General features: G+C 42.0%; 1 pseudogene; it reads left to right on the top strand.

The window, feature by feature from the left end:
* The first annotated feature begins 12,125 nt into the window (after positions 1–12,125).
* Positions 12,126–12,903, top strand: LOC100600910 (annotated as a pseudogene).
* Positions 12,904–22,855: the final 9,952 nt, after the last annotated feature.

Genomic DNA, 22,855 nt, shown 5'->3' with positions numbered 1-22,855 from the left:
AGAAGAAAATCACAATACTCCTTTACTGGAGCGTATTAAACGTGGACGTCCTGAGCTGACCCCTCTGTCATCAGAAAATAAATGAATGTGGAGACCAATAACGTTGAAATAAGCTTTTGTGTTCCCAGTCATCCCCTCTGTATCCATCTCTAGAAAGTGGACCTTTATGCTTTTGAATGGAGGTACTTTAAATACATGTAAATGTATGCAGATAAGCATATGAGTTTTAAAATGTTGCAGGCCTTATAGCTACAAGTAACCTCAATTGTGTGTTTTCTGTGAGAAAATCTTGTCACATTACTTTGGAAATTTGAATACAGAAGTTAACCCCAAGGAATAAGGTCCCTTTTTCTGGGTAATATGGACTGTACTGCCCTTGCCTAGAAAAACCATGTGAAGTTTACAGATAGAATCCTGTGAAATGTTGTAAATGTGAAGCGATGATTATACAAGAAAATGGATTTATCAATAATACATTGCCCTGGGGTAATTCTGAGCTTGAGCAAACAGTTCTTCAAATAGCATGACATTGCTACTCCTAAGTAAAGCATACATTTGGAATGAAGAAGGAATGATTACATTTGCTTTTCAAAAGTGAAACCAGCTTAATTATTAACTTATTTCCTGAGTCAAGTGCAGGTCTGAAAACAAAGGTAGGGTTTTTTCTTTCTCCAAACCTGTCTGCGGTCTTATCTTCTTGGGATTCACATTGGAAACAAAGAAGTGTTCAAAAAATGAATTCTCTTAGGCATTATGTTAGAGCTTCAGCTGTTTTTGAATAATTAGCTTCATTTGTTAAATATTTGAGACATTTTTTACTTGGAGATAAGAATAGCATAGTGGACGATGAGAGTTACAAATGATATACCCTTCTTATTAATTAATTAGGAACAGTAAACCCAGTCAACCTGTTTTTTTGCTTATTTAGATTTTCTTCTGTAAATAAGTGTTTTATTTATTTATTTATTTATTTATTTATTTATTTATTTTTGAAATGGAGCCTCACTCTGTTGTCCAGGCTGGAGTGCAATGGCGCAATCTCGGCTCATTGCAACCTACCCCTCCTGGGTTCAAGCGATCCTCCTGCCTCAGCCTCCCGAGTAGCTGGGATTACAGGCGTGCACCATCACACCCGGCTAATTTTTGTATTTTTAGTAGAAACAGGGATTCACCATGTTGGCCAGGCTGGTCTCGAACTCCTGACCTTAGGTGATCCACCTGTTTGGGCCTCCCAAAGTGCTGGGATTATAGGTATGAGCCACTGCACCCAGCCAAGAAGTGTTAATTTTTAATTCAAAACATCATGAAGTTTCTCATTTCCTTCAATGACATGCCATGCATTGTTTCAGAAATTGGGAGACTGGTGGAGATAGGGAAGGCAGTTTAATTCTGCACCAACTAGCTTTAGAGAGACAAAGGAATTAACCTTTGCACCTCAGTTTCCTCATCTGTAAAATGAGGATTTTTAGTCACAGTGATCTTCAAGTCTCCTTTTAACTGTGCTCTTTTGCAACTCTTTTGAGCCAACAGTGAAACTGTTCTGAGTATTATTTAAACATAGGATTGATGTCACAAACTATCCATGGTAAACCATGGTTCCAGTTTGCTGCTGCTGATGCAGGCTATGGAGTCATTAGAGGTTACTACCAGCATAAATTAGTTGTGAAAGGGTTTTCTCTGTAATCAGTTTTTTTTCTCCTTGTCTTGATTTGCCTGATTGCTAAATATCTCCCTTATTTCCTAGTGAATAACACTCCTTCATGTTTCAGGAGCTTGTAATTACCTTGGTCTTTCGGGCAGCATGCTGTCTGCCTGCTTGCATCTGTGAGTGGTCTCTACTGGCCTAGGGTTTCATGTAGTGTATCATAAATCTCAGCAACAAACAGACTTCAAAATCTTCTGTACTTCTATAAAGTGATACAGTTGGGTTTTATGGTTGCACATTGCTTTATAAAGTAATCTGCTCTGGAATACATCTCAGAAACCATAAACATGGTGGCTGGGTATGGTGGCTCATGCCTGTAATTCCAGTGCTTTGGGAGGCCGAGGAGGGAAGGATCGCTTGAGGCCAGGAGTTCAAGACCAGCCTGAGGAACATAGTGAGACCCTGTCTCTTCCAAAAAATAAATTAGTTGGGAGTAGTGTATGCCTGTAGTTTCAGCTACTCAGGAGGCTGAGGTGGGAGGATCACTTGAGCCAGGGAGGTTGAGGTTGCAGTGAGCCATGATGGTGCCACTGCACTCTCGCCTGCCAGAATGAGACCCTGCCTTGAAAAGAAAAGAAAAAAATTAAGAAACTGTAAACATGTTACTTTTCTCATCAGGAGTGGTTCTGCTTCACTTCAGCCTCATACTCCCAACAGGAAAAGTTATTTACATATATATATCGGCCACTTAGGAGGCCCATCCATACCCCCACCTGGCTGGAATTTCTGATACTGCTCAGCCCTTAAGGTCCAATCCATCCTGTTGGTTTCTTTGTCTTTTGTGACCCAGCCCCTTTCCCTAAGACTTTACCTTTAACCACCCTTCCCATTTTAGAAATTCTTTCTTCTAATCAGATTGCACTGGGCAAAAGTCTTTCCTTCTTTTCTTTCCTGCCAAGATTTTCTCCAGCATAAATGTAACCTTCAGAGAATACAGAAGAATCAGTAAATGATCAATACCTTTATGACTTATTCACGGCACAGGGTCAGAAACTCTCAGGCCAACATAGGCTAGGCAGATAACGTAGGAGTTGGTGAGCCCGAGAGAAAATCACAGAAAGTGGTGGCGGAGTGGGGGTCAGGGGTATAGTGTTGAGGAGATGGGAGGCCGGGGTTGGTGAGGGGGTGGGGGGTGGAGCCCTCCAAAGGACAGGCTTCTGCTAAAGACAGCAGCCTGCACTCCCTCCAGCCGATTATCGCCATATGGGAATGTAGCCTGATATGCTTAGAGCTTCTGATTTAAAAAAAAAAATAATAAGTTGGAAATGTAGATTTTATGTAAACTCTCCCAATTTTTATTTTTATATTTATTTATTTATTTATTTTGGGACAGGGTCTCTCTTTGTCACTCAGGCTGGAGTGCAGTGGTGCAATTTTGGCTCACTGCACCCTCAACCTCCTGGGGTCAAGCAATCCTCCTGCCTGAGCCTTCCAAGAAGCTGGGACTACAGATGCACACCACCATGCCTGGCTGATTTTTTTTTTTTGGTCAGCACAAGATCTCACTATGTTACCCAGGCTGGTCTCAAACCCCTGGCCTCAGTAAATCCTTCTGCCTCAGCCTCCAAAAGCACTAGGATTACAGTTGTGAGCCACCACTCTGGTAAAACTGCCTTTTGTTTAATTACTTGTGCAAGGAATCTTTTTGTTCTGAAAGGGTAAGCTGAATAAGATAAAGTTTGTTTTTAGATTACTCAAATTACTTTAATTCCAAGGAGTTGGGTGAGGCAACAATATGTATTGCCCATAATATGAGGATGTTATTTTATTATATCTGGAGTTACTTGGCCAAGACGGTGGTTAAAAGTCAGGTAATTTTTCTCCTTTAACCCTCACCATCCTGTGTGACATTCTCATATTTAATGCATGTAGAAGCCAAGACTTGTCATGGAGTTAGTAAGTGGTAGAGCCTGGCCCAAGCTCAAAGGTGCGTGCTCTGCACCGTCCCTGCCAAAGGGCTGGTCCAGGATCTCGGACATTTTTCAGCCTGACATTCCAGGTTCCATGCCGGATAATTATCCTCAGGATAATGCAGGGGTTACCTACTATTTTAAAAGAACTACAATCTTGGCCAGGTGCAGTGGCTCACACCTGTAATCCCAGCACTTTGGCAGGCCGAGACAGGTGGATCACCTGCGGTCAGGAGCTCAAGACCAGCCTGGCCAACATGGTGAAACCCTGTCTCTACAAAAATACAAAAATTAGGCTGGGCACCGTGGCTCATGCCTGTAATCTCAGCACTTTGTGAGGCAGAGATGGGTGGATCACCTGAGGTCAGGAGTTAGAGACCAGCCTGGACAACGTGATGAAACCCCATCTGTACTAAAAATACAAAAATTAGCCAGGTGTGGTGGGGGGCGCCTGTAATCCCAGCTACTGGGGAGACTGAGGCAGGAGAATTTCTTGAACCCGGGAGGCAGAGGTTGCAGTGAGCCGAGATTGTGCCACTACACTAAAGCCTGGGCAACAAGAGCAAGACTCTATCTCAAACAAAAACAAAAACAAAAACAAAAATTAGCCAGGCATGATGGTGGGTGCCTGTAATCCCAGCTACTCAGAAGGCTGAGATGGAAGAATCACATGAACCCAGGAGGCGGAGGTTGCAGTGAGCAGAGATCATGCCATTGCACTCCAGCCTGGGCGACAGAGCAAGACTCCGTCTCAAAAAAGAAAACAAAACAACACAAACAAACAAACAAAATTGCAATCTTAAGAAATTGAAGCTTTGTTAGACATTTGGTTGAAGGACCTGAGAGAGTAGAATTCCTTCAAAGTGTTCCTGAGGCACGTCTTTATCCCTGAACATCTCAAGGAATAGAAAGCATGGGAGGGACTTACGCTTCAGTTGGCCAAGTGGTCATATGCTTCGTATGATTTGGTATGGACTGCCAAGGGCCCCATGCTGCTTCCAAAATAATTCCATCACCAGGCTGCCATGCTCTCAGCCATTCCCACCATTAGAAACCCATTCCTTTGGGTTAATAAAATGATCTCTAGAAATGCCTTGACGACCTACAAGTGGCAGGAGACTGGCTGAAATAACACATGAAAACTGTAGACTGAATGATTTGATAATATTAGCAAAACTTTGAAATAATAGGAAACAAGACAGATGGTATTTGTAACACATATAAAATATTCAACAGTGCCTGGTGTATATAAACAGTCAAACACTGTTCAACAAGTGAAAATAAGGGACGGGAGGGGTAAAGTTGGGGGAGGCAGGAACAGGGTGGATGTGGTGGTGGCTGATGGGACACAGGACATGAGAGAGGGGCAGGGTTGTGAAGAAAGGAGGCTGAGACAGATGTGGCCTGCCACAGAGGTGAAGTTCAGCCCTGAGCTGGTTGTAGCAGCTTTCTCTCTTTCATCATAGTAGAAATCAGGCAGAATTTATGCCTGCAGTTTGACGGTTACAGGAGCTTTCTGGTTCCAGGGTTTTAGGACACACAGGTTTTGTTTCAGCAGTTTAAACTTACACATTTCAGCCAAGATGATGATAAACCTCAGGAAATTAAGGAAAGGAACACATGTGATATCAAAACCAAAAATTCAATCTTCCTTCATATGTAAAACACGAAAGCCATAAGCCTGTAAACCCAAATTCTGGTAAAAATCCACTACAATGGGTTATTCAGCCAGCATGAAATTTATGTGCACCTTAAGCAAGGGGTTATTTCGCTTCCTGTATTTCCTGTTTCCAAATACTCTTTTGAATTGAAAATGGTGAGAAGCGTAAATTATATGACACTGGAAACGTCTTTCCTATTTCATTTACGATCAAGAACTACTGTTTGCATTTGTATTATGTAGCTACTGTAGAAATTGACCAAATGATGACAGACAAAAGGCACGTGCATCCTGACAAGAGCCAAAACAAACAGGAAGGAACCAACAAGGTAGAGCTGTTGGAAAGAACAAAGGATACAGACACAGGGGACCATGTGAACCTTTTCTTTGCAAGATGAGCCACTGCAGCTGGGCACGTAGAAGGTTAATGAGTCTGATGGATAGAAATGGAGCTGGGTTCTTCTGTGCATGATGCAGGCTCTAATCCAATCTGGACCCACTATGGGTTAAAGGAGACACTGGCTTTCCAGGGAGCCATGCACCCAGCTAGATGGGCTTCTGGGGAACTGGAAATCGTGGTTCCACCACCTTCTTCTCCCATCTTTCTTTCAGGTGCAAACTTTTCACCTGAAAGGCTTTCTATTTAGACCTTCCAGGAAGTGAGACTAAATGGTGTGAAGAGGAGTGAGTAAAGACCAACCCTGAATGACTGATTGAGGATGTGTGTTAGAATGGGGCTAAAACCCTGCCGATCCATCTTTTCTTTCCATAAGGCTTTTAGTTGGTTGCCACAATGGAGAGCAAAGGTAAGATGAGGAGAGAGAGGAAGGGGAAGACTAATTTCTTTCCGGTTAGGAACAGGCAGACAGTAGCGAATAACTCCAGGCAATCTGGGGTCAAGGCAAAATGATCTATGTCCAGATCCCAGTCTTTCCGCTGCAGCCCACATTTAAAATAAACATACATGCATCTACACTGTTGGGTTTCTTCCCAAGCTGGAAAGGCCATAGAAGTAAGTTGGCAATTCAGACTTTTTTTTTTTTCCTTTTATTGACTAGATTCCAAACTGGGGGTAGAGGGGAGAAATAAAACTCAAATACCCCAAATTTGAACCAGATGACAAAATGTCACCCAAACCTTTTGCAAGGCAAGGCTGAAGGGTGCAGGTGTGTGTATCGGGTGTCGGTTCTTCCCTCCTTGGGTATTGACACAGTTTGCCTCTTCCCCGAGATTCAGTGAGTGGCTACTGCTGCACATAGGTACCCAGTCCCTAATAAAACTCAGCTGCACGAGTTTCACGGGGCTTTAGGATTTGTAAGCCCATGATTGGGGTTGAAGCCTTCCAGAAACCGCTGCCCTAATAGAACAGGGAAGGAAAACTGATCTATCTCTGCAGGCCTACTTTTCATTTTAATGAGTGGCTCTGAAGGACGAGAGGCTGCTAAACAATTTATTTTTCAGATAATACCAGGAATGGACTGGAAATACATTCAGAAGGAAAACACAGTAATTAATTTGTCACTGAAACCTGAGGGGTCCGGCTCCACTTATAGGTGATAATGAATGTTTTGCATGTAATTAGCAAGAATAATTAGCACATTCCTGGTAACAAATGGACTGACTGGTACTCTGCAAACAAAATTAATTGTTGTGCTAACAGAGGCAATTGTGTCTCTTTATTGTCTGACAATGTTCCTTATATGCACTAATACCTACTTTAGAACTCAGCGGCTTTGTGCAGATAGGAAGAGGAATCTATAAAATTGTACCCCTTCCATCTGCTTCTCAGAAATTTCAAGACCACCAGGGGACTTGTTTGTCAAAACTTGTTAAACAATTTGTAATCTTTAACATGTGTTTTACTGTATTAACGGATGAACCGTTCAAATCAACTTACTGGTTAAGCCAGGAAAGCTACTCTAATCAATCAAATGCTGACATTTTAAACTCTGGGAACTTTTTTTTTCCCTTTACCTTCTTTGGAAAGGAATAGATAAAAATACTGAACTAGAAGTGAGACAGAAAAATTTCTTAAGTTCTACTCATGCATATTGAGTTTATTTCTGTTGTCTTGGCCTTATAAGGTGGGTCTGACTTGGAGGCCTGTTTGTGTTTGCAGGCTTGCAATTAGGCTGCTCAGAAGAAACACAGTGGTATTCCTTTTATAGTCCTTTAGACAGTTTTAAGCAGCATGTAAAATTTATACACACAGTAGGCTTCTTTCTCCCTGACTTTGAAACCTAGTTTTTAAACTTCTACAGCTTACAATAGGAAAATAATTTTAATGAACATGAATATGCTAGTAATTCTTAGGATGGTTGGAGAAGCTAAGAACACTATGATATACTTTAAAGAGGATTCCCTAGGTCTGGTGCAGTGGCTCAGACGCCTGTAATCCCAGCACTTTGGGATGCTGAGGTGGGAGGATTGCTTGAGCCCAGGAGTTTCAGACCAGCATAGGCAATATGACAAGAACCCATCTCTACAAAAAATAAAACACTTAGCCGCGCATGGTGGTGTGTGCCTGTGGTTCTAGCTACTTGGGAGGCTGAGGTGGGAGGATCACTTGAGCCTGGGAGGTTAAGGCTGCAGTGAGCCGTGATTGTGCCATTGCACTCCAGCCTGGGTGACAGAGTGAGACCCTGACTCAAAAAAAGAGAGGATCATTTATCAGAACTGCATCCCTGTGTGTGCACAATAAATGATTATATGAACAGAACTGAAATAGAATTCAGGCTGCTAGTGGGTACCAGATTTCCACACACTAACCTGGCTTCCTGGGAGGAGTGCAGCAGAGCAAGGCTGGCCTTATTCTTGAGGTGTGATATGGGGTCTCGCCCTTGGTGTCTTTGGGGCGCCACTCGTAGGCAGGTACTTTTCCTTCAGCAAATTGTCTGCTCCTGGGTTTCTGTGACTCCATTTTTTCCTGGCTCTTCTCTCATCCCTTTAAAGTCCTTCTCAGTTTCTGTCCTTGTGCCTTTACCCTATCCTCTTAGGGGAACTGCCCTCCAGTTCTGGGGCCCTCAGTGGTTCCCTTTTTGGGCACAGGGATTGTTTGGCATCATCACTTGGCGGCCATATCCGTCTCATATTTCCAGCTCCTTGTTGTCTACTTTGATCTAGATGCTTTCCTTTTCCTCTCAGACATCTACAGATTTCTCTAAAACAAAATGGATTTTCTGCCTCCAATTTCTGCTTTCTGTTCATGAAACCACCATTTTGTCAGCCACAGGGTGGGTGCAGTGGCTCATGCCTGTAATCCCAGCACCTTGGGAGGCTGAGACAGGTGAATTACTTGAGGCCAGGAGCTCGAGACCAGCCGGGGCAACATGGTGAAACCCCATCTCTACTAAAAATACAAAAATTAGTCAGGCATGGTGGCACTCGCCTATAGGCCCAGCTACTGGAGAAGCTGAAGTAGAAGAATTGTTTGAACCCGGGAGGCAGAGGTTGCAGTGAGCGGAGATCGCACCACTGCACTCCAGCCTGAGTGACAGACTGGGACTCTGTCTCAAAAATAATAAAATAAAATAAAATAAAATAAAATAAAATAAAATAAAATAAAATAAATAAAATAAAATAAAAGTCAGCCACAGAACCTGCAAATCTCTGGGTTATCATGGTTGCCTCTGATTTCAACCAGTTTCTAAGTCATATCCAGTATTATTTTCCAAAGGATATCTCTTTGTTGTTTTTCATCCCATTGTCACCAGGCTACTCAAACTTCCAAGCCTCCTCAGTAATTTTTCTGTTGTTAGGAAACTGGTTTCCCTATTGCTTTTCTTGCTCATTCTGCACACCGTAAGTATATGCATCAATTAACTACTTTGTATCATGTAATTCACTGGCTTAAAAATATCCGGTGGACCCCTGGCTTGACATCCAAAGCCCAAACTCCTTCACTTAATGTGCAGAATTCACCACAGTTTGATCCTAGTGGTTCCTGTGTATAAATATGTTCTGGCTAGACATGCTGTTTTCATACCGATTTTGCACATTCTGACTCCACAAAGCCCCTGGCCTTCTTCCTTCTCTCATCTGAATCTATCCATTCCCTAAAGCTCTGTCCTAGTTTCCCTTCCTCGCAGACACTTCCCAGATCACAGGAAGCTGCGGTAAAAATTCTTATCTGCACGCTGTCTTGCCTCATTCTGATCACTTGGTCAGGAATCAGCCTGCGTTGCCTACTATTGGCATTTACCTTGCATGTGTATTTCTCGCCTGTACAGTTAAATTTCTCAAGTCCAGGAACTGTGTCATATTTTAAAGCTGCTGCTAATTCCGTTTGGTATCAGTTATGCTTAACATTTATTTCAAGGCCAATTTTATAAACATTGTCCTTTTTAGAGGATTTTTCTCATTTTTGGTTTCTGTCTTCGGCTCTGGGTCTTTCTTTGTCTTTCGCTTTTCCAGATGTTGGAGGCTCTTGAGCAAGGATTTGAAAACTCATCCAAAGTCAGGCATCTTTGTGCTTCCAGGAGGCAGGGGTTCTGTGTGAGAGATTAAACGGCCATTCTCTCTGTGGCTGCAGGATTTCACAGGGCACGCCTCTGGAGAGCAGTGAGGTGGAAAAGTGGTTACAAATTAAGAGGATACAGGTTCCTGTCCTTCTTTGTTGCTGTCGAGCTGTGTGACTCTGGGAAAATTGCTTTGCCCCTCTGAGACTCGCTTTCTCACCTGCGAAATCCATTCATTCATTCATCCAGCAGATAGTCACTGGGTTCCTACTGTAAGTCATTTTGACTAGGTGATTCTCTGAGCTTCTAAATGTTTTTTTCTGCAGTGCTTATGTAACCTTTTGTTCATACCAGTTTATAACACATTGTCCAAAAATTAGTTCTATTTATTTTTCTTCTCCAGTAGATTTTATTTTATTTTATTTTATTTTATTTTATTTTATTTTATTTATTTTTTTTGAGACGGAGTCTTACTCTGTCACCCAGGCTGGAGTGCAGTGGCGTGATCTCAGCTCACTGCAAGCTCTGCCTCCCAGGTTCATGCCATTCTCCTGCCTCAGCCTCCCGAGTAGCTGGGACTACAGGCGCCCACCACCACGCCCGGCTAATTTTTTGTATTTTTAGTAGAGACGGGGTTTCACCATGTTAGCCAGGATGGTCTCCATCTCCTGACCTTGTGATCCGCCTGCCTCGGCCTCCCAAAGTGCTGGAATTACAGGCGTGAGCCACCGCGTCTGGCTCTCAGATAGTAGGCTTTTTGATGTAAGAGGTCACATCCAATTATCCTTGTATTTCTGGCACCTAGCAAAATACCTTTGGATGCTGCCTTTTTTTTTTTTTTTTTTTTTTTTTTTTTTTTTTTTTTTTGAGATAGGGTCTTGCTTTGTTTCCCAGGCTGGAGTGCAGTGGCACAGTCTCGGCTCACTGCAACTGCTGCCTCCAGAGTTCAAGTGATTTTCGTGCCTCAGTGTCCCGATTAGCTGGGATTATAGACATGCGCCACCATGCCCGGCTAATTTTTGTATTTTTAGTAGAGACAGGGTTTCGCTATCTTGCCCAGGCTGGTCTCGAACTCCTGGCCTCATGTGATCCACCCACCTCGGCCTCACAAAGTGCTGGGATTACAGGCGTGAGCCACTGCACCCTGCCTCTGGACTTTGTCTTTTTAGATGAACGATCATGCAGAAAGGTTTAGGGCCAGTCGTTTCTGAGTGACTATGGGTAGGAATTAAATGACGTTTATTTTCCTTGAATCTCTGTGTAGGAGCTTTTACTTTTGGGAGGCGAAACAAGTATTTTCCAGAAATTTCCTGCTTTGGTTAATTGACCACCAACTTTAACTAGGATAAATTTTAGCTAATTTTCTGACTCTTAAACATCCTCTTACGTGAAATCACTCGATGAGTTTTGCAGTTAGGCTTGGTTAGCATCGATGACTTCTTACTTAGATGTCACATCTAGCCCCATGATGCTCATTAATCTAGTTGAAGTGATCAGATGCAGTTTTGGTGGAAATAGAGTTTATGTTCTTCAGCAATTGGTCAGGAGGAGGAAGATTGATCTAAAAGAGAAAAAGTTGTATAAGCCAACACTTTAACGAGTGGAGAGATTATCCTAAGGTCTACTTTGTATTGTACACAAACTGATATTAGCTTCTAACTGGGTCTTTAACTTAAGAAATGGGAATGACATGGGAGTGACTTGCTTTCTAACACAGCTGCAATTTGTATTTCCTGTCTCCTCACATTCTTCTTTGTAATCTTTGTTAACTGGGAATGTGGCATTGAGTAAATTCATAAAATAAATATGGAGATTGTATTAGGCTAAAAATTACTTTGCGTTGTTAATGCTTTGTTTAGTGTTCAGTTAGAGTAACTGAATCCGCAAAGTTCTCTTCTTTTATCCTTGGAATAATCACAAGCTGGGCTTCCACTGGCTGTTCCAGAAAAGAAAGTATGTTTGGTTAGTTGTGTCTGTGTGTGTGTGTGTGTGTGTGTGTGTGCACATGCGTGCATGAGTGTATAAGCAATAGGAAAAATAAGTATTTTGAATACATGTAACAATATACCAGTATTCAGGATTATCATGGTCTTAGGCAAAATCATGGCTTAGGAATGCTTTCAGTTTGACTTTTCACTTACCATTTCCTTGGGACCTAGCTTCAGATTTGGACTTTTTTCTCCTTCTTTATTTAGCCACCCTTGTCAGTTTCATGTCATGTGCCAAGGCATGACAAGATAGTGAGTGTTTGTAGCCATCTAGGGGGAGAGGATAGTTTCTGGCTGCTATCAATTGCTGCGGGCGGCCAAGAGGCTGTTTTCTAGCTAGGATTTTTGCACAAGTACAGCAGGAATCCCTTGCATGTGCCCAGTAGAAGCAGAATACTGTATTTCATGAGCATTAAGATACTAGGGTTGTCTTTTCTGGCGGGTGTTGACGAGAAGAAAAAGAAGGTTCCTGCTGTGCCAGAAACCCTTAAGAAAAAGGGAAGGAATTTCGCAGAGCTGAAGATCTAAGCGCCTGAGAAAGAAGTCTGCCCAAAAGACGCTTTGAAAGGCAAGGAGGAAACTTATCTATGAAAAAGCAAACCACTATCACAAGGAATGTAGGCAGATGTACAGAACTGAAATTCAAATGGCGAGGTTGGCAAGAAAAGCTGGCAACGTCTATGTACCTGCAGAACCCAAATTGGCGTTTGTCATCAGGATCAGAGATATCAATGGTGTGAGCCCAAAGGTCTGAAAGGTGTTGCAGCTTCTTTGCTTTCATCAAATCTTCAATGGAACCTTTGTGAAGCTCAATAAGGCTTCAATTAACATGCTGAGGATTGTAGAACCATATATTGCATGGGAGTACCCAAATCTGAAGTCAGTAAATGAAGTAATCTACAAGCACGGTTATGGCAAAATCAGTAAGAAGGGAATTGCTTTGACAGATAACACTTTGATTGCTGTGTCTCTTAATAAATATGGCCTCATCTGCATGGAGGATCTGATTCATGAGATCTATACTGTTGGAAAGTGCTTCAAAGAAGCAAGTGACCTCCTGTGGCCCTTCAAATTATCTTCTCCACGAGGTAGAAAGAAGAAAAAGACCACCCATTTTGTAGAAGGTGGAGATGCTGGCAACAGCGAGCACCAGATTAACAGTCTTATCAGAAGAATGAACTAAGGTGTCTACCATGATTATTTTTCTAATCTGTCCAGTTAATAAACAGTGTGGGCTCTCAAACTGAAAAAAAAAAGATACTAGGAAATTTGGTCAGTTAAGAGTATATTAAGGAGTATGTCTGCCCTGCCCTTTGGAATTCTGAAACTTTTTTTTTTTTTTTCTTTTTGAAATGGAGTCTGGCTCTGTCACCCAGGCTGGAGTGCAGTGGCGCAATCTCCGCTCACTGCAACCTCCGCCTCCCGGGTTCAAATGCTTCTTTTGCCTCAGCCTCCCGAGTAGCTGGGATTACAAGCAAGCACCACCAGGCCCAATTAATTTTTATATTTTTAGTAGAGATGGGGTTTCACCATGTTGGCCAGGTTGGTCTTGAACTCCTGACCTCAGCTGATCTGCCTGCCTTGGCCTCCCAAAGTGCTGGGATTACTGTGCCTGGCCCTGAAACATCTTTAAGTCAGGGGTTTCTGAAAGTATGTGGAACTGACTGGACCATCCTTATTTTGCACGTTATTTTGCTTTTTCACTTGTATTCAGACTTTGACTAAAACAACACGGTGGATGAACGATAGATGGAAATTAGGCACAGAGGGTAAAGAAACTAGGAGAATCTGCTTACCTTTCGTGTGCATTTGAAATAAAGGACAGATGTCTGTTCTGTTCTGGATATCTGTGGATGCTGGTGAATGGTCCTTTTGGTCTAAGCAATTATGTCTAAGAGGTTAGAAATACTAGTTGACTTACATTGGAATCAGAGAAGCTGCTTTTTTTTTTTTTTTTTTGACAGAGTTTTGCTCTGTCACCCAGGCTGGAGTGCAGTGGCGCGATCTCGGTTCACTGAAACCTCCACCTCGCGGGTTCAAGCGATTCTCCTGCCTCAGCCTCCTGAGTAGCTGGGATTACAGGCATGTGCCACCACGGCCTGCTACTTTTTGTATTTTTAGTAGAGGCGGGGTTTCACCATGTTGGCCAGGCTGGTCTTGAAATCCTGACCTCAGGTGATACTCTCGCCTTGGCTTCCCAAAGTGCTAGGATTACAAGCATGAGCCACAGCGCCCGGCCAGAAGCTGCTGTCTTAATAATAAAATCCCTGTCCCACTAGAAAATTTTTCATGTCCAAATTATATATGACATTACTGTCAGTAAATTTTCAGTCGCTTGTACCTCTGGTTCCTTGAATACATAGGAAATCCTTCATTCTTCTCATCTGAGATATATATTAACGGGGCATTACACATTCACTATGTGTAATGGGGCAAGAGGGCTCTCCAGTTAAAGACTTAGTGTGGACTCCTCCTGCCTTGCCCTCCAACAGCCCTCAACCCCTCCTTCCTCAGCCTAATGGTGTCTTGAACGTAACTTACTAGTTTGACTTTCCCTGAACCAGAGCAATGAACTCATAGAATGATTTTAAGGTTGAGTAATTATGTCTCCAGGTGTTTGACATTTAAAACTTGAAGCTGAAACAGGAGCCTGGTCTCTGTATCCACTTATGATAAATGTCCTTGAGATATTCCACTTAAATACTCAGCTGTAGTCAGTTTGCACTTCAACTGTGGACATCATTAGGAAATGGAAAAAAGGAGTCTTTCTTCATTAATAATTGGGAAGGCAGCCAGTCACCAGAAGCAAGAAGGCTTTCTTTTGAGCTAGAATGGTCTGATTCCACTTCCCCCAACCTTTCCATTCTCCCCAGGTGAGAGCATAGAAACTGGTGGAACCTAGCCGGGGTGACTTTCTATGCTTAAGTTGTCCATAATGCGGACTGATATTTGGCAGCCAAGTGTTTTAAAACATTTATACACTGTCACAGTAAATAAGTTTCCAGGAGTAGACCTGTGTGAGCTTCTTAATATTCCTAGAGGGTATTTTACATTTCCCTGAATGTTAGAATGCAACTTTCCTCACACTAATGGAGAATTCTATTGATTGCAGCAAATGACCGAAATACTTTTTGAGCAAGACTGAAATAAATATTATAGCAGGGACAAGGGCGTTTCTCAAGGATAGTAATTTCCTTTGCTTCTGAAAGCCTCCAGGGAATGATTCTATTTGCTCCATCTGGTGGGTCTCACTGTTTAAGTTGATAAATTTTCCAGGACACTGTAGAGTTTCTTTCTTAATGCTACATGAATTCTCTTCTTAGGGAGAAACGTTTTGCTGTCTCAAGGATGTCAAATATATTCTATATATGTTTGGGACAGGTATGAGCCACCTCTAGTTCATATATGTCAAACACGAGGTATTGAGTGAGAGTGAACTATTCATCCAGTGTGACCTGGCTAGCCAGTCATGTGGAGGGCGAGGACAAAACTGGAAGGAATAACTGAAGCTGCACCGAAAGAAAGTTAGAAGAAAAATATCAGGTTAGCTAGTGGAGAAATCTATACTATTATAGAAGTTATTAACAAATAATTTTAGGCAGATAGAGAGGAAAAGGGCTCCCTGGAAAATTTTCATCTTTTAAAGCCGCTCCAGAAAAATTTCTTGTCTAGCAGGAAAGCCTTGGCTCTTAGAGCCAGGCCGGCAACCTTTAATATGCAAATACCAGCCATTAGAAACTGGGCCCACCCAACACGGCGATTTCCACTGTTGTCCTCTTGACCTTGCACCTACATGTGCCTGGCAGCATGGTTGCCCCCACATATCCCCACGTGTGTAGAACATCATGGCAGCCCTGTATTTGCAGATTAAAAGGCTAGGGTGGGAGGGCCAGTTTTTTCGCGGGCTAAGTGAAGGACATGCCAGGTCAAACCAATCCCCTGAGCCCCGTGCAAATCAGACACCGCCTCCTCTAGCCACCTCATACAACTATCTGGTATCCCCCGCACGCGGGGTCTCCTCTCTCGGCTTTGGAGCCCCTCTCCTTCTGTCTCTGTATAGGTGAGCTGCTTCTTTCTTTCTTATCCCCTCTTTCCTGCCTATTAAACTCCCTGCTCCTTAAAATCACCCCACGTGTGTCCATGTCGTTTATCTAAATCGTGCAAGACAAGAGCCCTGGTGTTCCTGCACTCATCGGAGCCGCATCAATACCATCAGTACTAAGCCTTAAATTTACCAGGGGTTCTAAGAGTTTCAGTGCCTCCATTAATCCACATCCGTGTATTCCCGAGGAAGTCTTCCTGGTCGTGTTGGTTTCACAGGTGAATTTGAGCACGTCTGCTAAACACTCAGCCTGTTTACCTTAGATAGATCCTACTTTGAACCTGAAAGCACTTTTCAAAGTTTCTTCCTTGCCGATTACCTTGCAGTCATGCCCTAGAATTAGCGACATGCACATCAGCGGCTGACGTTTGCACAGTGCCTTGCAGCTTCCTTTGTCACTGTAGCACCTGGCACTGACTTCGGATGCTGCCCTGTACCCATGGGCCTCTGCTGATCCTCCCCACTGCCTGCCCCCTCTGGAGCAGCTCGAGGCCGTGGTGTGGTAATTGGCACCAGGTGGATGATGAAGACAGATTTTTATTTTATTCTCACAACAACCCTGAGATAAATAGAGCAGAGATGTGAAAATCCAGGCCCAGAGAGATGGAGTGCCTTGTTCACTGCCTCCATGATATGGGATGGCCCCAGAATCTGAACGCAGCTGTTCTGACTTCCAATGCAGGGCTCATGTCATGCCACCACTACTGATGGAGAATTGTCCTTATTCATCACTTGCATTGTTGGCTAATCAACTATATAGAATGTTCCTGGAAATCCCCTGAATCTTATTTTGGTATTTTGCCACCCAGCCGCGGTTGACTGTAGAGCAAAATCATACCCTACCTGACTGTGGCCCCACCAGGTGCCATGTCCTGGGTGGGTGTTTTCTAGACATGGACTCGTTTATTTTCACAGCCATCCCAGGAGATGTGAGTGATCCTTATCCTCATATTACAGATAAGGGAATGGAGATACAGAGGGGGAAACCCCTTGTCTGAATTTCCTCAGTTAGTGAGCAGCAGAGCTGAGGTGCAGTCCTAGCCATCTGTCTCTAGAACCTCAGAGCCCCTAGGCCATTGCTTGCTGTAGATCAATGTAGCGCTGACTTCTGCAGCATCACATCTTGATGCCTCACTTAACCCATTCTGTATTTTATTTTAGATTTAGGGGGTACACATGCATGTCCGTTACGTGGGTATATTGCATACTGGTGAGGATTGGGCTTCAAGTATATCCATTACCCAAGTAGTGAACATTGCACCCAACAGGTAATTTTTCAACCCTCCCCCTATCCTTCCCCCTTCTAGAGTCCCTGGTGTCTATTATTTACATCTTTACTTTTTTTTTTTTTTCCAAGATAGGGTCTTGCTCTGCCACCCAGGCTGGAGTTTAGTAGCATGATCGTATCTCACTGCAGCCTTGATCTCCTGGGCTCAAGTGATCCTCCTGCTTCAATCTCCTGAGTTGCTGGGAACAGAGATGTGCACCACCCTGCCTGGCTAATTTTAAAGTTTTTTTTTTTTTTTTGTAGGGGTGGGGTCTCACTATGTTGTCCAGGCTGGTCTCAAACTCCTGGGCTCAAACCATCCTCCTTCCTCAGCCTCCCAAAGTGCCGAGATTACAGGCATGAGCTACTACTCCCGGCCTATTATTTCCATCTTTTACGTCCATGTGTACCCATTGTTTAGCCCCCACCTATAAGTGAGAACATGAAGTATTTGATTTTCTGTTTCTAGTTAGTTCATTTAGGATAATGGCCTTCAGCTTTATTCATGTTTCTGCAAAGGGCATGATTTCATTGTTTTTCAAGGCTGCATAGTATTTCAGGTAAACCCATTCTTATCAGAAAACTAACACCTGAGTTTAAGGCTTTCTGTGGGGATCCTGACCTGGTTGGACGCTCTCTAACAGGATGTCCCTGCCCCTTCCACATTGAACCCCTAGACAACACCTCCATCAGTGCGCAAATCTGTGTCTGTCCTCTCAATCTCTCCCCCACTATAAGGCAGGCTCACAGCATCACTGCCTTCTCTAGACTTTAGGAGAAACCAGATCTACATCCAGGTGAAGCAATGCCATCTGCATTTTCTTCCTTCTTTTCTTATTTTAATTGGTATATCATCGTTGTACATACTTATAGGGTACATGTGATATTTTGATGCCTGTATACAATGTGTAATGATCAAATCAGGGTAGTAGGGATGTGCATCACTTAACATCTATCTTATCTTTGTGGTGGGAGCATTCCAATCTCCTCTTGTAGCTCTTTTGAAATATATAATACATTATTGCTAACTACAATTTGCCTACTGTATTATCAAACACTAGAACTTATTCCTCTAACAGTTTTGTGTTTTCTTTCCTTAGGGCCTGTTTTCTGCATCTGTGGTCAGATTAGTTAGCCTTCTCCGTATCTTCCTTTGTATCTTCCCTTTCAAAATAGGGAGGCAAAAATTAGACATGATGTCTTTGATAGTCAATCAACCACAGCCAATTAGAGCTCTGGGCCCATTTTCCAGCTCTTGCATCTCATCTGTGACAGTTCCTTCCCAGCTTCATGCTCACTTTCCAGCGAGGGCGTTGGCCCCTGTTCAGTGTGTGAACAGGGTCACTCCCTAGGGCTTGCCCCGCGTAAAAGGGGGCTTTCCTGAGTGCTTTTTTTTTTTTACCCTCAAAATATGATGACTTAGTTAAACTCTTGGACTTCATTCTGATTTTGTGGAGCCATTTTTGTTTTTGTATAACATTTAAAATGTATTGAAACAATACCTTTCTTAGAAACAAAACCTTTCTTAGAAAGGCTTTTGTCAAAGATGTAATCTCATATGCAGTTTATAAATTACATTATTAGTGTGGAAACCTACATGCAAGTTGCCAAGACTGTATACGTTCTTGAGCTAGCACCTGGTGGATTATCCATTTCCCATCACACTTGCACACACACACCCAACACAAACATGTCAACACACATAGACCCCAATACGCACATCTCAACACACACATACCAACACCCTCCAACACACACATGTACATGCCAACACACATACACACACACATGCACATGCATACACATGTATCAACACACACACCAACACACCTCCAACACACACACAGACCAATGCACACATACCCCAACACACATACTCACCAACATACACATGTACCCGTGCACACACCAAACATACATTCGCATGTACACACACCCCTCCAACACAACCCTAACACACACACAATACACGCACACACCAACACACACACACCAACACCCCCAGAGCAATAGACGCACACACCGAAACATACACACTAATACACACCCACCCCCGCACATGTTGTGATTATACACACACACACATGCACACACAAATTTTTGAGCAAGTTTTCCCCTACAAAATTCAGAGTAAATTATAGCAAAATCTATATATTGCTCTGCTTTCTACTATGCTACCAGAGGAAGTGGTGAAAAGTTCAAGAATTTTAGATTTATAACTAAATGGGAAAATACTGGAACGGACAGGGAATTGCTGTATATTGGCATAAAGATAAGCAAATAGTTCAGAAAGCTATTGTGCTGTGTTCTACAAGTGTTGGTTTTTTTGTGCCAAAAATTTCCTGTTCAAATTTAATAGTATTCAATGGCCTACACAGAAATATGTTTTTTATTATATAGCTATAATTTGACCATGAGCTTAATATAATAATGTAATACAGCATTTCTCTGTCTCTGTCTGCTTAGAGAGAGAGAATTTTATAGTTATTAAATTACAATCACTGTATTCTCAAGGCACATAAATGAATTCATTACTCAGGACAGATTCAAGCATAGAATATTATTTGAATAATGTAAGCCCTTAAGAATATATTTAATTATTCCTAAAATAAATTTAACATTGATAGGGCTTGTTTTCATGACTGAAAAATTGGGAAGCGTGCAAAGAATATAAATAGAGAATTAAAAGGAAGCTAAGTATAAGGATATTTGGTTGTTGTTAATTGCTATGCTCCAATAATTTATTTTGCTAATAGGTGTGACTGTCCATGTGTAGTGTGGGTGTGTATGGCAAGTGTATGTATGTATTTGTGGTGTGTGCATGTGTGTATGTGTGCATGTTTGTGCATATGTATACATGCACTGTGCCTGTCTGTGCATGCGTGTGTGTGTGTGCTTTTGTGTGTGTGTGTGTTGTGAAGCCAGCAGCAATGCGAGTTTAGGCATCTGCTCTGGCAGTGGGCTCTTCCTCCCTGGATCTTGCAATGTTTTGACACCATCTGACACAGAAGCTTTCTTGCCTGGGGTCTTCTCATTGCACAGACCACATTTTTCTCTCTGGATTTCTCATGACATTGCTGGTGACATACTGCATTCATGTTCGAACTCTGAAAAAACACTTTCGGTGAGATGAATCCACGGCCAGCTGTTTTCAGATGCAGATGTTTTCTCAGGGTAATCGTTGACTTCCAGCAAGACATCCTGGAGGACAATGGAGGTGAAGAGGAAATGGGATGCAAAGGAAACAGGCCTCGTTCCCCAGCCCGCCCACCTGTGTGCTGCCCTGGGCCAGTCATATCTCATCTTCACAGTTTGTCTCAGGTTTTGCTCATGATTTTCTATTTTCTGTCCTTCTTACTGTTTTACCTCCCCTAATTCTACTATTAGCTATTACCTCCTCAGATCCAAGGGTTTCCACAATATAAGACCGACCCCCGTTCCCCCAGGCCGCACTAACAATAGCTTCTCTGTGTCCATCCTAGTGCCAGGCACCGTACTTAGTGCTTACCTATAACATCTCATAGGATCCTTAAGAGAACTCCATCAAGTAGGTGCTATTATTATCTCAACTCTATTGCTTTAGAGAATGAAGTTCAAGTTAAATATTTGCCCAAGATCACACAGGGCTGAGATTGAGGCTTCCAACTGTGTCCTGTCTGCATTGCTGCAACACGGTGTCACTGCCCTCTGGGCTCTCTCCTCTGCACAGTTGTAGCATCTACGTTAGACACGTACATTTTAATTTCCAGTAACAGCTTATTCGCTCTCTGGATCTTGCTTTCTTTATTTCCCATGACTGGGTTTCATCTGTTCTAAGAGACTGTCATCATCCCATGTCTCTTGGCTGGTGAGTTTTGTACACCTTTGCATTTACACCTACTATTTTATTTAATCGTGGCTTGTCCTAAATTCACTATGCTTTACCCCCTTGTTTTTTGCTGTCTTTTGTATTCTCCACAACTATTTCATTTCATCTCAGACCATAGAGAGATTCCATTTTATTTCTATTCTTTGCTGGTTTCCTTTGAAGTTATACATATTAAATGTAGAAAAAAACAATAACTTTCATGCTCTTCTAGAAAAATACAAGAACTTATAACTGAGCTCCTATCACCCTTCACGCCCATTTGCTATTGTTGCCGTCTTTTAGATTCAACCTCTATTATGCAAACCTCACAAATGAGATCTTATCAATATCATGTTTGATTGTTTGTATTTCTTATGTGTAGTTTTCTCCACATTTACCAGTTTCTTTGCTCACCATTTCTTATTAACTTTTATTTTAAGTTCAGAGGTACATGTGCAGGTTCATTATATATGTAAACTCACATCATGGGGGTTTGTTGTACAGATTATTTCATCATCCAGGTATTAAACCTCATAACCATTAGCTATTTTTCCTGATCCTCTCCCTCCTTCCACCCTCCACCTCCTGTAGGCCCTCAAGTCTGTTGTTTCCATCAATATGTCCATCTATACTCATTATTTGTCTCTCACTTATAAGTGAGAACATGCAGTATTTGGTTTACTGTTCCTGTGTTAGTTTGCTAAGTATAATGGCCTCCAGCTTCATCCATGTTCCTGCAAAGAATATGATCTCATTCTTTTTTACAGCTACATAGTACTCCATGGTGTATATGTACCACATTTTTTTTATCCAGCCTACCATTCATGGCTATTTGGGTTGATTCTGTATCTGCTATTGTGCTCACCCTTTCTTATATCCTAGACTTTCCTTTTGGAATCATTTTTCTTCTTCTGAAAGCTGTTCGATTAGCAGTTTTTCAAGTTTTTTAAAATCTGAAGGTGTTGTAGTTATTATTTTGTTCTCGAAGGAGAGATTTGCTCAATACATCATTCTGTATTAATGGAAAATATCTCACCTTTTTGAAGATATTCCACTCTTGTTTGTCTTCTATTATTGCCACTGCGAAGTCTGCTGTCTGTCTAATTGACTTATTGTTGATGGTGGTGATCTATGTTTTGTGTCTGGGTGACTTTACGATCTTTTCTCCCTCTCTCTTAAAACTGTTCCTCAATTTCACTATAAATATTGTTTTCTTTGTGTTTATTTGCTTATTATACTTATTATACTTTCAGTTTATTTTATTTGTCAATTTATGGCTTTAACTCATTCTGGAAAAAGTTTAGCTGTTACCTCCTTAAATATTTTTTTGTACTCTACACATCTACTGTCTCTTGCTAAAATTCTAATTAGATGTGTGTTAGGGTTTCACATTTTTTCCTTCGTGTCTCATAATCTCTTGTGTTTTTCCTTCTTTTCCTCTGGGCTATAATTTATTTAGATTTATTTATAATTTATTTAAATTTGAGTAATTCATTTAGATTTATCTTCCAGCTTAGTTGAAGCATGGGCTTAATTTTCCAGGATATTTTTTCAGTTGTATTGTCTTAGTATCTTACTTATGTTTTTCTTCTTACAGTTTAACCTCTGAGCTTCACTGGCATGTATGTATGTGTGAGGCTGAGAATGTTGAAATAAATGCAGCTGTTCTTACTTCAATAATCAGGCATGTGAATTCTGGCCCAGATTTTCATCCTATGTAACTCCATGGGAACTCTCTCAGGACATGATTCAGATGACTGACCTTAAACAACCACCTCCCTGTTCATCCATCAATCATTCACAAATCCGTCTGTTTCTGAGTGGGTTACTGCAATTGCACCAAAATACCTAGCATCTATAGTCTCGGGGAAAAAGTGTTGCAATCTTCATCAGTGGTAATTTTCTATAAGGAAATGTTA

Source organism: Nomascus leucogenys, chromosome 18, assembly GCF_006542625.1.
Source record: "Nomascus leucogenys isolate Asia chromosome 18, Asia_NLE_v1, whole genome shotgun sequence".
NCBI lineage: Eukaryota > Metazoa > Chordata > Mammalia > Primates > Hylobatidae > Nomascus > Nomascus leucogenys.
Note: the sequence above shows the minus strand (reverse complement) of the source record. Positions and strands in the feature narration are given on the sequence as shown.